The following is a 10,665-nucleotide window of genomic DNA, read 5'->3' as shown; positions in this document are numbered from 1 at the left end:
AGCTTTGAAAACTAGAATAGTACTTTGAAACCATGAGTGTGCATCTTGTCTTCAAAAGAGGGCTTGATTAGTATGTCATGATAAAACATGGAACTGCATAGCTAACAATGAAAAGAAACAAAATCTTGAACAGCTGTTCCCAAATGATCATCAAACCTACGCATTGAATGAGTCAGGGGTCTTGAGAAATAGAATCACATTTTGATTATATCCTTTAGCCTCAAGTTTACATAAAAGAAACTGAAAAAAATAATTTTTTTTCCTAATTTCTGACTTAGATTTTTTATCTCTGGTAAGTCACATCCTACAGAAGTTTTAGGATGTACTGCTGTGATTTAAATTTCTCCTTTCAAATACCTTGGCATTATTGTTACCATACAGAACCACCTGCAATATTCTGCTTCTACAGAGCCTTGTGGGACTGCCAATGTTTGCTTTCTTATTGTATGCTGAACTAATGAATACTAAGTTTGAGCAATATTTTCTGGATCATCATAAGATCTCTTGCAATTAATTTTTTCTGGCATATTTACTGCCATTTTCTGTTTGCTTTCCTCAGACAGTCATCTGACTGAGCTTAGTTACAAGGTTATTCACAAAATATTAAAAAAGCCTTATCCTGTTTTTCAATCAGGATTTTGAGCCTTAGATCAGATATCATATTCAGCCAGTCATGGATCTAAAATAACATGATTGCAGCCAACTAAACTAAAGCATATAACTTACACTTGAAATAGTAAGCCACTGAGTCAAATATATTTGTAAAGACAGTAAAATGACTGAATAAAAATATACATTTGAGAGACATCTACAGATACTTGAAGGAAAGATGCATGAGCAGTTTTTAATGTCTCTACTGAGGTCTAGTTATGTTTATAGAACCACAGAATCACAGAATGGTTTGGGTTGGAAGGAACCTCAAGTATCACCTAGTTCCGAACCCTCTTCCAGGGGCAGGGACACCTCCCACTAGACCAGGTTGCTCAGAGCCCCATCCAGCCTGGCCTTGAAGCCTTATAGCAAGCACAATATTTATGGCAGAAAAATTAAAACAAACTCATATATTTCAAATGAAATTTATTTGACTTTGTTTAGATGGCTGAATTTCAAGTGTATTTTAAATACTGTTGACAATTTTATTTATTAACAGTCTAATGTCATGATTATGGCAAAGTTAGCTGAACTTCTGACAGAAGACTTTCAAAGTTCTCAACACTTTTAAAAAACTATCTGTTTCAGTTTCCTTGTACAATGTATTTTCATTGTCTTGGAAACAACATGAGAACTGTGAACAATTTTCTACATGGATTCAGAAATCTGTGCTGCAGATATCCTTGTATTACAGGAATCATTTGACTGAAAGGAAAGGTGCTTGAAATTATAGATGATTTTTATTGTTTTTTTTTTCCTCCAAAAAGACTCATTCCTTTTTGCATAGTCATTTATTTATATACTCCTTGTGCCAACGCACACATATTGTCAGCCAGAGGAATTTTGTAACACATGCCTGTACATGTTTTCAGATTAAACTGCCATTCTCATAAGGAAATCAGTGACAACAAAGGAATTAACTGATAATGAACAATATTTTGATAAACTACCCTTTGTTTATCTGTTTTCTGAAAAATCTATGCCTGTTTTCAGTCAGGCAAACATATTTAGAAAATCTTCATACGTACAAATAGTTGTATAATAAGTGGGCTTCCAGCTATTATACCTCAGGCTACAGACGTCCCTCTGAAGTTTAAAGCCATATGTCAACATGAATTTACCCTGTATTAATGATAAATCTCTCTCCTGTCACTCAACTTTAGCTCTCTTTAGGAACCTGAAGAATACAGTCTAATTTCAGAATGAAATGAGGATAACTTAACCAAAAAAACACTCCAGAAAATTTGATTTTAACATGCAAAACAGAAAATACCCATCAGTATCAGTAACATCCACTGCTTTAACAGTGAGGTGAGACATTAATAATATTTCAAGGATTTTTCTTGGATTTGTTTCATCCATCACATTTTGCCTAATCCTTCCTCAGCTTATACAGTGTTGGAAAACTGGTAAAGAACAGGAAAAAATATTTCTTTTTGAAAACATTTTTCCAGTTTATTCTCTAGTATATCTTTCCTTACTTTTTGTAAATTAATACATTCCCATAATCTCAGTGACTTGCCCTGTCTTTTGTTTTCTTGCATAGGGGTGGGTTTCTGTAACTGAAGAAATGTATCTAAAGCTGTAAGTGGAAATCTTATACACCTATATAAATATATACTATTTATATTGCACAAATAAATATAATTTCCACTTACATTTGTGTATATTGTACATACAGATGTATGTGTTGTATTTTGAACCACATAGAATTGTAAGAAGTTCCTTCAAGTCTTTGAGATCTGCCCTATATGTCTTGCTCTTTCACCTGAGTTGGCACAGGTAGACATAACGTATTTTCCTATTAACTGGATAGAGTTTTGCAGGGATTATCTGCAGTTTTAGAATCTCACAAATAGGTGGCACTAATGAATTCTATATTTGCAATAATTTCTATGTTCCCAACTAGGAAAGTGCAAGTCCTTTTTGTCCTCTGACATACTCTCTACTGACCTTTACTACCAATGGCAAACTTGAACTCAGTTATGAGGGCTGAAACAGATAGAGAGAATCCTGCTTTTCACTTCCAGGAGATAAGTAACTTCTACTGAATGTAACAGGAGTTACTCACTCATGAGTGTAGGAGAAGGGTGCCTACGTGCTGCATTAAAATAAGAAAGCATATTGCTTTTTAATATAAAACATGTCTAGGGTGATATAATGTATTGACAGTTCCCATGAAAGACCTGATTAAACTAGTTGGACCTGAAATATTACCTGACACATTAGAAATGTCAAATAGAAATTATGTTGAAATATGAGTTTGAGTCACATTCCCAGCTGGTTTACACTGGGGTAACCTTCCTAGTATCAATGTAATTAGGTGAATATGAATATTTTTCATATTCAGCCAGAAGAAAATTTGGCTTATTAGTGTTTTATAAACAAGATGCTTTCACAGATATTATAAGGTCCCCAGGCAGAGTTGATCAGAAGTTTAGCAGAAGCTCTGACCTCTCTCCATGCACTCATTGTATGTGCACACCTGTATGCAAGTGGGCATGTGTGCCCATGCACAATACATACACATGTATTTGTAGCTACTGAATGAAATTATATTTGCAGAAATCTTATTTTGTTTTATTTAATATTATCATATGATTTTAAAGAAATTTTATCTTTATAATTTGCATAATTCTTCATAGACTTCAAGAAACTATGAGAATTTAAAGATTGTTGTGAACACAACCCTGTATTTTAGAAGTCTTGCTACTCTGAAGGGAATGACAGAAAGTATTTTTGAGCAAATTAGTAAATTTTTGCACCAAGGAAAAGGAAGACCTACAAAACTTTTTGGAAACAAGTAAAAGCCCTAGTAAGACTGGCACAGAGTTTTCAGTACTATTTAAAATTCTAAAAATTAATTTTGCAATTGTGTTTGATAAATTGGGATTTTAAACTAAGACAAGCTTCCAGAAATATTATTTTGTGAAAAAAAGGAAGCAAAAGGAGTTGAGCAAGAGACTAAAATAAGAATCAGAAACTAAGATGTACTTACTGCATGAGCACATCCCACAATAATCTGAATGGCATATGCACTACAGCTGAATAAACACAAGAAATATCACCGATCAGAAAAATAATTCTTCACAGGACTTCCACACTATAATGAAGGTGGAAGAAGTACACATTACTCTCTCTTCTGGTAACCCAAAGTTCTTAGCTATGTCAGTAGTAACAGGTCAAGCAGTTTCAGGGTCACCTTGAGTTTGAAGACAGCAGGCAAGGTCTGGTCATGCCCCTAAGACTAGAAAGATGCTCCTATCCTCTAAAATAAAATGGTAGCTTTCAAAATATCATTTGAAAATGAATCACTGGTGTGGTGGTTGACCTTGTCTGGATGCCAGATGGCCACCAAACCATGTTATCACTCTCTACTCAGCTGGGCAGGGAAGAGAAAAGGTGATGGAATGTTCATGGGTTGAGATATGAGCAGGGAGAGATCATTCACCAGTTACTGTCACAGATTCAACTTGAGGAAATGATTTTAATTTATTAACAAACAAAAGTCAGAGTAGGATAAAGAGAAACTAGAACAAATCTTAATGCACTTCCCCCTGCCTCTCCTTCTTTACTCCTCATTTTCTCTGTCTCTCCCCCTCCCCAGTGATGCTGGGGAGGCTGGGGACTAGGGGCTGCAGTCAGTCCTTCACATGTCTCTGCTGCTCCTTCTTCCTCAGGGGATGGACTCCTTACACTCTTCCCTACTCCGACATGAGGTCCCATACACAGAAGACAGTACTTTGGGAACTTCTCCAATATGGGTCCTTCCTATGGGCTGCAGTCCTTCAGGAACTGTTCCAGTGTGGGTCATTCTCATGGGGTCACAGCCTTCCTTGGTCTCCCCTTCCTTCATTGTGGACCTCCATGGGCTGCAGGGGGATATCCTGTCTCACCATGGTTTTCACCACAGGCTGCAGGGGAATAAATCTCTGCTCCAGCACCTGAAGACCTACTCCTCCTTCTTCACTGACCTTGGTGTCTGCAGGATTGTTGCTCTCATGCTCTCACTCTTCTCTCCCCTTCTAAAATCTGTTATCCCAGAGGAGCTACCACCCTCACTGATGGCCTCAGCCTTGGCCAGTGGGAAGTCTGTCTTGAAGCCATCTGGCATTGCCTCTGTTGGACGTGGGGGAAACTCCTGGCAGTTTTTCACAGAAGTAACTCCTGTAGTCCCTCATTACCAAATCATTGACATGGAAACCAAATCCATGCTTGCTTGTAATATCTCCAGAAACATGCCTATGTATTCCCTGGAGGCATGGTTGCTAATCCAGGCCTCAAATTTGCAAAAACCACTTGCAAGAGATGATAAAATCGCAGTGCTTGGGCTCTGATAGTGTTAATTTAATTCTCACATTACTGCTTGAAACAGTCTGTCATATTCTAGAAACATTTATCCTGCTGCAGTGAAATGCAAAGTCCTCCTCAAATAAGCAATGTTTATCCTGCTATTTCACTTGAAAAATCTCTGCAAAGAAAATACGGAAAGGTTAGCAGTAAAAATATCTGGAAAAAAGGATACTGTAGAAAAAATGATCTAATGATATATTTGATTTATCTCATTTTGATGAGTCGGGGTGCCACTAGAATATTAGGTGTTCATGATAAAGGAGTGAACCTGACTGTGAGTATCACAGGATGCTGGTTTGTCTATAGCTGTGAAGTGGAACTGCTTTCCTTATTTTAACTTTTTAAATAGGGAATGCAGATCAAGTGCAGCCCATACATGGTTAGGAAAAGTTTGCACTATTCTTTCAGGTACTTCTTGTGACAAGATTTGCCATAGAGATTAAAATCTCAAAAATCTATGCAAAAGAGTAGGAAGTAAAAAAAAAGAAAAAAAAATTCAGTATTGAGAAGTGTTCACAATTCTGTGTCTTCAGATTTCCACAAAAGTGACAGATTTTTAAATAAACGTCATAATTTGAAAGTCAAAATAGATAATATGTCGGATAGATAGAAGAAGCAGGGCTATGTTATTATCATTATATACACAGAAACATTGATGAGGATATAGCAATGACAGGTTATCAGGAGAAAGTCATTACAAGAATCTTGCAAAAACACAGAGGAAAGGTAAGTACCGCAAAAAGAAATGAAAAGCAGAGGGAGGGAGGAACAAGGGAAGGAAGGAAAGAAGTAAGGAAGGAAGAAAGGAAAGAAGGAAGGAAAGAAGGAAGGAAAGAACAAAGGAAGGAAGGAAGGAAAGAAAGAACAAAGGAAGGAAGGAAGGAAGGTAATTCAGACTGGTGGAGGGTGGGGGGTGTGAAGGAGAAGAGTGAGAGAGAGTGTTTACACAAGAAGCTGATAAGACAGTCACCCGGGGGGCCATGTTGCCCAGAGAGTTAGGTGCTCTCTCTGTCCTTGGAAATTTTCAAGATCCAACTAGACTAAGCCTTAAGCAACCTTAGAGGTGTCTCTGCTTTGAGCACAAGGTTGAGCCAGAAGCCTCCTGAGGTCGCTTCCGACCTGAATTGTCTTATGAACCCAGATCCCAGCATTAACAAGAATAACCTCGATGCAAATGTACAGTGGGTGCAGTTCCACTGATACAGAAGTGACTTATAAATAGTGTATCCTTTATGGAAATAGCTGTGCCTGCATTAATCATCATCTGATAAATATAACTGCATCCATACCCACATTGGAACAGCTACACAGTCTTTCCAGAGCAGTTGATACAGTCCACATTTCCAATGTAAAGGAATCCTATATTGCCAAGGAATAAAAAAACCAACACCACAGAGGTTCACTCTACTGTAAAGAAGCAATTTACTAAAATACCATCACCATCCATCAGCTACTAATCTTTAAATAGCAATAATTACTAAATGTTCTTGTACCTACTAAACTAGACAAAGACAGGATATAAACACACTGCTAAATCACTTAAGCAATAAATTACAATGTGTGCCTTGCAGCTTGAGTAAATACTGTTGACTTGGAGTTCACAGTAAGAACACAGAGTAGCACAACGTCACACTGTCTGAAGTAGGAAAGGAGGTTTCTCACACTGAAGCATCATACTTCGGGGAAAGAAATCTCTATTTATAAACTTCCCTGAGCAGTCAGATACTTAATGAACCAGTTGCTTCTTCCAAACTTATCTGATTACAGCAAATCATGTTCAAATGCTGGATGTATTTTGGAATGCTTTCTAAAGTTCAGAAAAGCTGCACGAGAGTGTTCTTTAGACTTGTGTGCCATCTCAAGTAATACTGTTTCTCAGTAAACTACTTCGAAAATATAATCTTATGTGGAAAAATATACCACGTTCATTTACTCTGTCTAGATGTCAGTGAAGTTCCCAAATCATTCTTAATTCTACTTAATGTAGCACAATATAGTTGATTTAAGCTGTGTTCAAGAATGTAAACAGAGATAAATAATTTTAAACATAGGTTATGTCTGGAAAATTTGAAAAAAGAATATTTTGACCTGGGTATTAATGAGTAAAAGTGCTCATTATGATAATCTAGTGTTATACCACTAGTTTCTGTGCTTGGATTTGATTCTTTTTCAGGATCAATTTAGATTCATGAAATGGAGGTGTTATAAAGCAATGGTACCACGTGTGAGGTCCTCCTTTATACAGTTGGTCAAGTCCCCAGGTTAGGACTTAATAAAAAAAATAAGAAAAAGAAAAAGAAGGAAAGCAAAGAGTTTAACTGATGAAACTGAAAAAGTTGAACACTTGCATGTGAATCTGGTGAATCTGGAAAGTGACCTTCCTACCTGTCAGAGTGCCCTGCTGGCTCCTGTGCAGTTACTGTACCAGTTTTTCAGCAGAGTTACTCACAAGCCAGTCAGTCTCCAAACTGTGTTGTTGTAAACAATCCTTTCTTTCCAGCTGAAGGCCTTCATATTTGTCCTGAATCTCATCCTGTGTAAGTCTTCAGTATGATAACTCTGTTCTTCAGTGTATCAAGTTCATCCCCCCAATTTGACATCATCTGCAATGTTGTTGATACATGTTCTAGGGCATTGCTTAGACAGGTCCAGAATAAACGCTAGTTATCAGCCTCCAGATAACACATGACACAATAACCACTACGCTTGAAACCCAAACATCTGACCAGTGTTTTATGCATCTGATCATGCACTCATCCATACTAGACAGATATGACAATGTTGTGGGAGACAATAGTAAAGGCACACTTTTAAATTGCTCTAAAACTTGAAACATATTGTATTTAAAGATATGAAAGTTGTTTTATGAAGACATGAAAACATTGAAAATGGTTAAATAATTTTTTTAAAAGATAGTTCCAGTGCTACTGCATGCAACTGTCTCAAAATAAACCATAAGATATTTTGGTATTCATTCATTCATGCATTTTATTTTAACATCGTTTGTACATGCCTCAGGTTATATGCTATAAAAGAGAAATTGCATCATGTGTTGCATGTATGTTATATGCATAACATACCAAAGGGTTATGTTACCTGTAAGGAACACAGTGTCACAGAGAAAGAGGGGCACTAGCCACACCTTCAACCCCTCTGGTCTTTACAACAAGAGATTCTTTATTAGGCTCTTTGGGTACATTTCTCATCCAAATATTCTGAAGAAAATACCTGAATGATCATACTGATATGTTTTACCATGTCACTTTTCTCTATGAGTCACACAATCTGCTTCCATTTCACTTTTAGCAGAATCAACTGCCTTTAGTCTTTAAAATCAAGTTTTTTTTTTTGTTTGTTTGTTTGTTTGTTTTCTCTACAAATATCTACCCCATGCTCTTTGGTAAACCACTGTTTCAGTCCTCAAACCACCATGCTGCAACTATGGAAACACTGTACAGAAAAACATGCACCAAAAATGTTCTTAAAAAACAAATAAACAAAGCAAAACCAAACGTTAGAAAGAGTAGGCATCTTTCATCAAGAAAGCTTTGAACATCCAGCACATACCTGTATGAGTCAAATGTACTCAATATCACTCAAAGTGTGATTTAGTTGAGCCACGGCTCTTATTCACCATTGCAGCAGATTCTGCCTGGCCACTACTAAGTATCAGAATTTTGATGGTTTTTAATCCAAGGCCCTGCCAAGCATTATTTTGGGTGTATAGGCCATTAACTCAGACCTCTTGGAGCCACCTCCTCTTGGAGCCCTTGGCTGGGGGCATCCTGGGACTGACTACTTAAAGATATATGGCAACATAAGCAAGTGAAGGTAAATCTGAGTTCCTCTGACTCTCAGACAGTCAGGATGTGAACTAGCTCCAATTCAGACTGGGCAACTCAGATTGCCCAGAGAAGTGGTAGAGAAGTTGTGGATGCCCTATCCCCATCAGTTTTCAAGGTCAGGCTGAGCTGGGCATTGAGCAAGTGGATGTAGTGGAAGATGTCCCTGTCCACGCCAGGGGTGTTAGAATGAGATGATCTTTAAATTCCCTTCCAACCTCACCCATTCTATGATTCTATGGTTAATACAGTCTTTAAAAATCAGGGTATCTGATCTTGAAATCAGTGCCTGCTAGGTTGGCTGGAGTCTAAGACGGGTTGTGGTTGGCCAGCCTTGGACATATCATGTGTGCTTGCTTCTACCTGTTTTGCAGTCTGTAGGCTACTCAAAATCCTATATACACACAAGGACGTTGCTCAGGTATTAGACAACCTGTCATGTGAAAAGGGACAGAAGTAAAGGATTTTCTGTCCCACCTATATTAATATATTTTTTGTCTATTAGTGTCCCCCTTCCAGGAGTTCAAAGCATTTAAAGTCTGAAAAGTCTGCCAGCATCTCCTTAGGGGGAGACCCTTCGCTTGACAGATTCACTGAGATGGACAGGACTTTTGATACCCTATTTATGGGCACTGCATTTAATAGCATCGGAGAACCTTCTAATCAAGTTTCTCCTACGAGTTATTCTGCTGTTGATGAGATTGCCAGCACAAAAAAACCCCCACGGACTAACTCTTAGCAGCTCACAAAATAACGTTTATTAATACAAATCTGAAAAAACTTTTATTAATACAAATCTGTGACAAGTTACAGGGTTTGTGTCATCGGTGATAACATTTAACTGCAAAATTCCACTTGACTAATAAACCCCAAATCAGAAGGGCACTCTCCAAAAACAACACAAGTCCCGAAGAAGCAATAGATCACTATAACACTTCAGTACAAATTTCAAGCAACCCCCTCCACAACAGACCAATTTACAAAGACTAGGACAAAATCTAAACCCACTTGCTAACACAAAGCAGAAAAGGAAGCTCTATTGCTGCTTCTCACTAGCAAACACTTTAATTCACTAAGACAAAGAAATATACACTTAAACTATGTACAGCGAGTTAGAGTACAGGATCTAAGGCAATAAAGTACAATACAGGAAAAAAAATAAGGTAAAATCTATACATGGTAGTCTATAAAGTATAGGACAAGGTAAAATTAATATCTATAAGGTAAAGATCAAATATATAAGCAAAGTAAAATATCAAATACATAAAGCAAAGTACAATCAGTCTATAAGGTAAGGATCAAGATACATATCTATATATATATAAAAGGCAAGATATAAGGAAGCAAAGTACAGTTAGTGAAGGTGAAAGCAAAGTAAAATATAAAAATGGTTGCTTACCCTGCAGCATCCTGAGGGGTGGAAGGAGAAAAGGCAGCCCATCATTTACCCCCACAGAAATGATAGAACTCTTCCTTGACTTTTGCTCATGTCTGATCTCTTTTTATACTTTTTTGCTGAGTCAGTTTGAGTGACTATAGTCAATAAACTAATTTTTGGGATGATAGACAGATGACATAGGCCTAAGGGTCCTGAGTTCCCATCAAGTAGGATGTTTGCAAAGAAAGGCCACGTGGTCTCCATATCATTCCATCCTTCCCTTGATCCTATCACTCTGTTGTTGGGAAGTCTCCCCCCAGGCGATGGGGTCTTTTGGGAAGCCATCAGGAGTCTCTTTGTCCCTTTTTAACAATCGACCCACCTTAAAATGTGTTTCTGGGAATGCCCCCTCCAGGTGCCTCCAGGGTCTTTCCTGTAACC

This window comes from Empidonax traillii, unplaced genomic scaffold (assembly GCF_003031625.1).
Source record: "Empidonax traillii isolate 1590-97213 ecotype Southwest subspecies unplaced genomic scaffold, ASM303162v1 scaffold228:size850385, whole genome shotgun sequence".
Classification (NCBI taxonomy): domain Eukaryota; kingdom Metazoa; phylum Chordata; class Aves; order Passeriformes; family Tyrannidae; genus Empidonax; species Empidonax traillii.
This window is presented reverse-complemented; position numbering follows the sequence as displayed.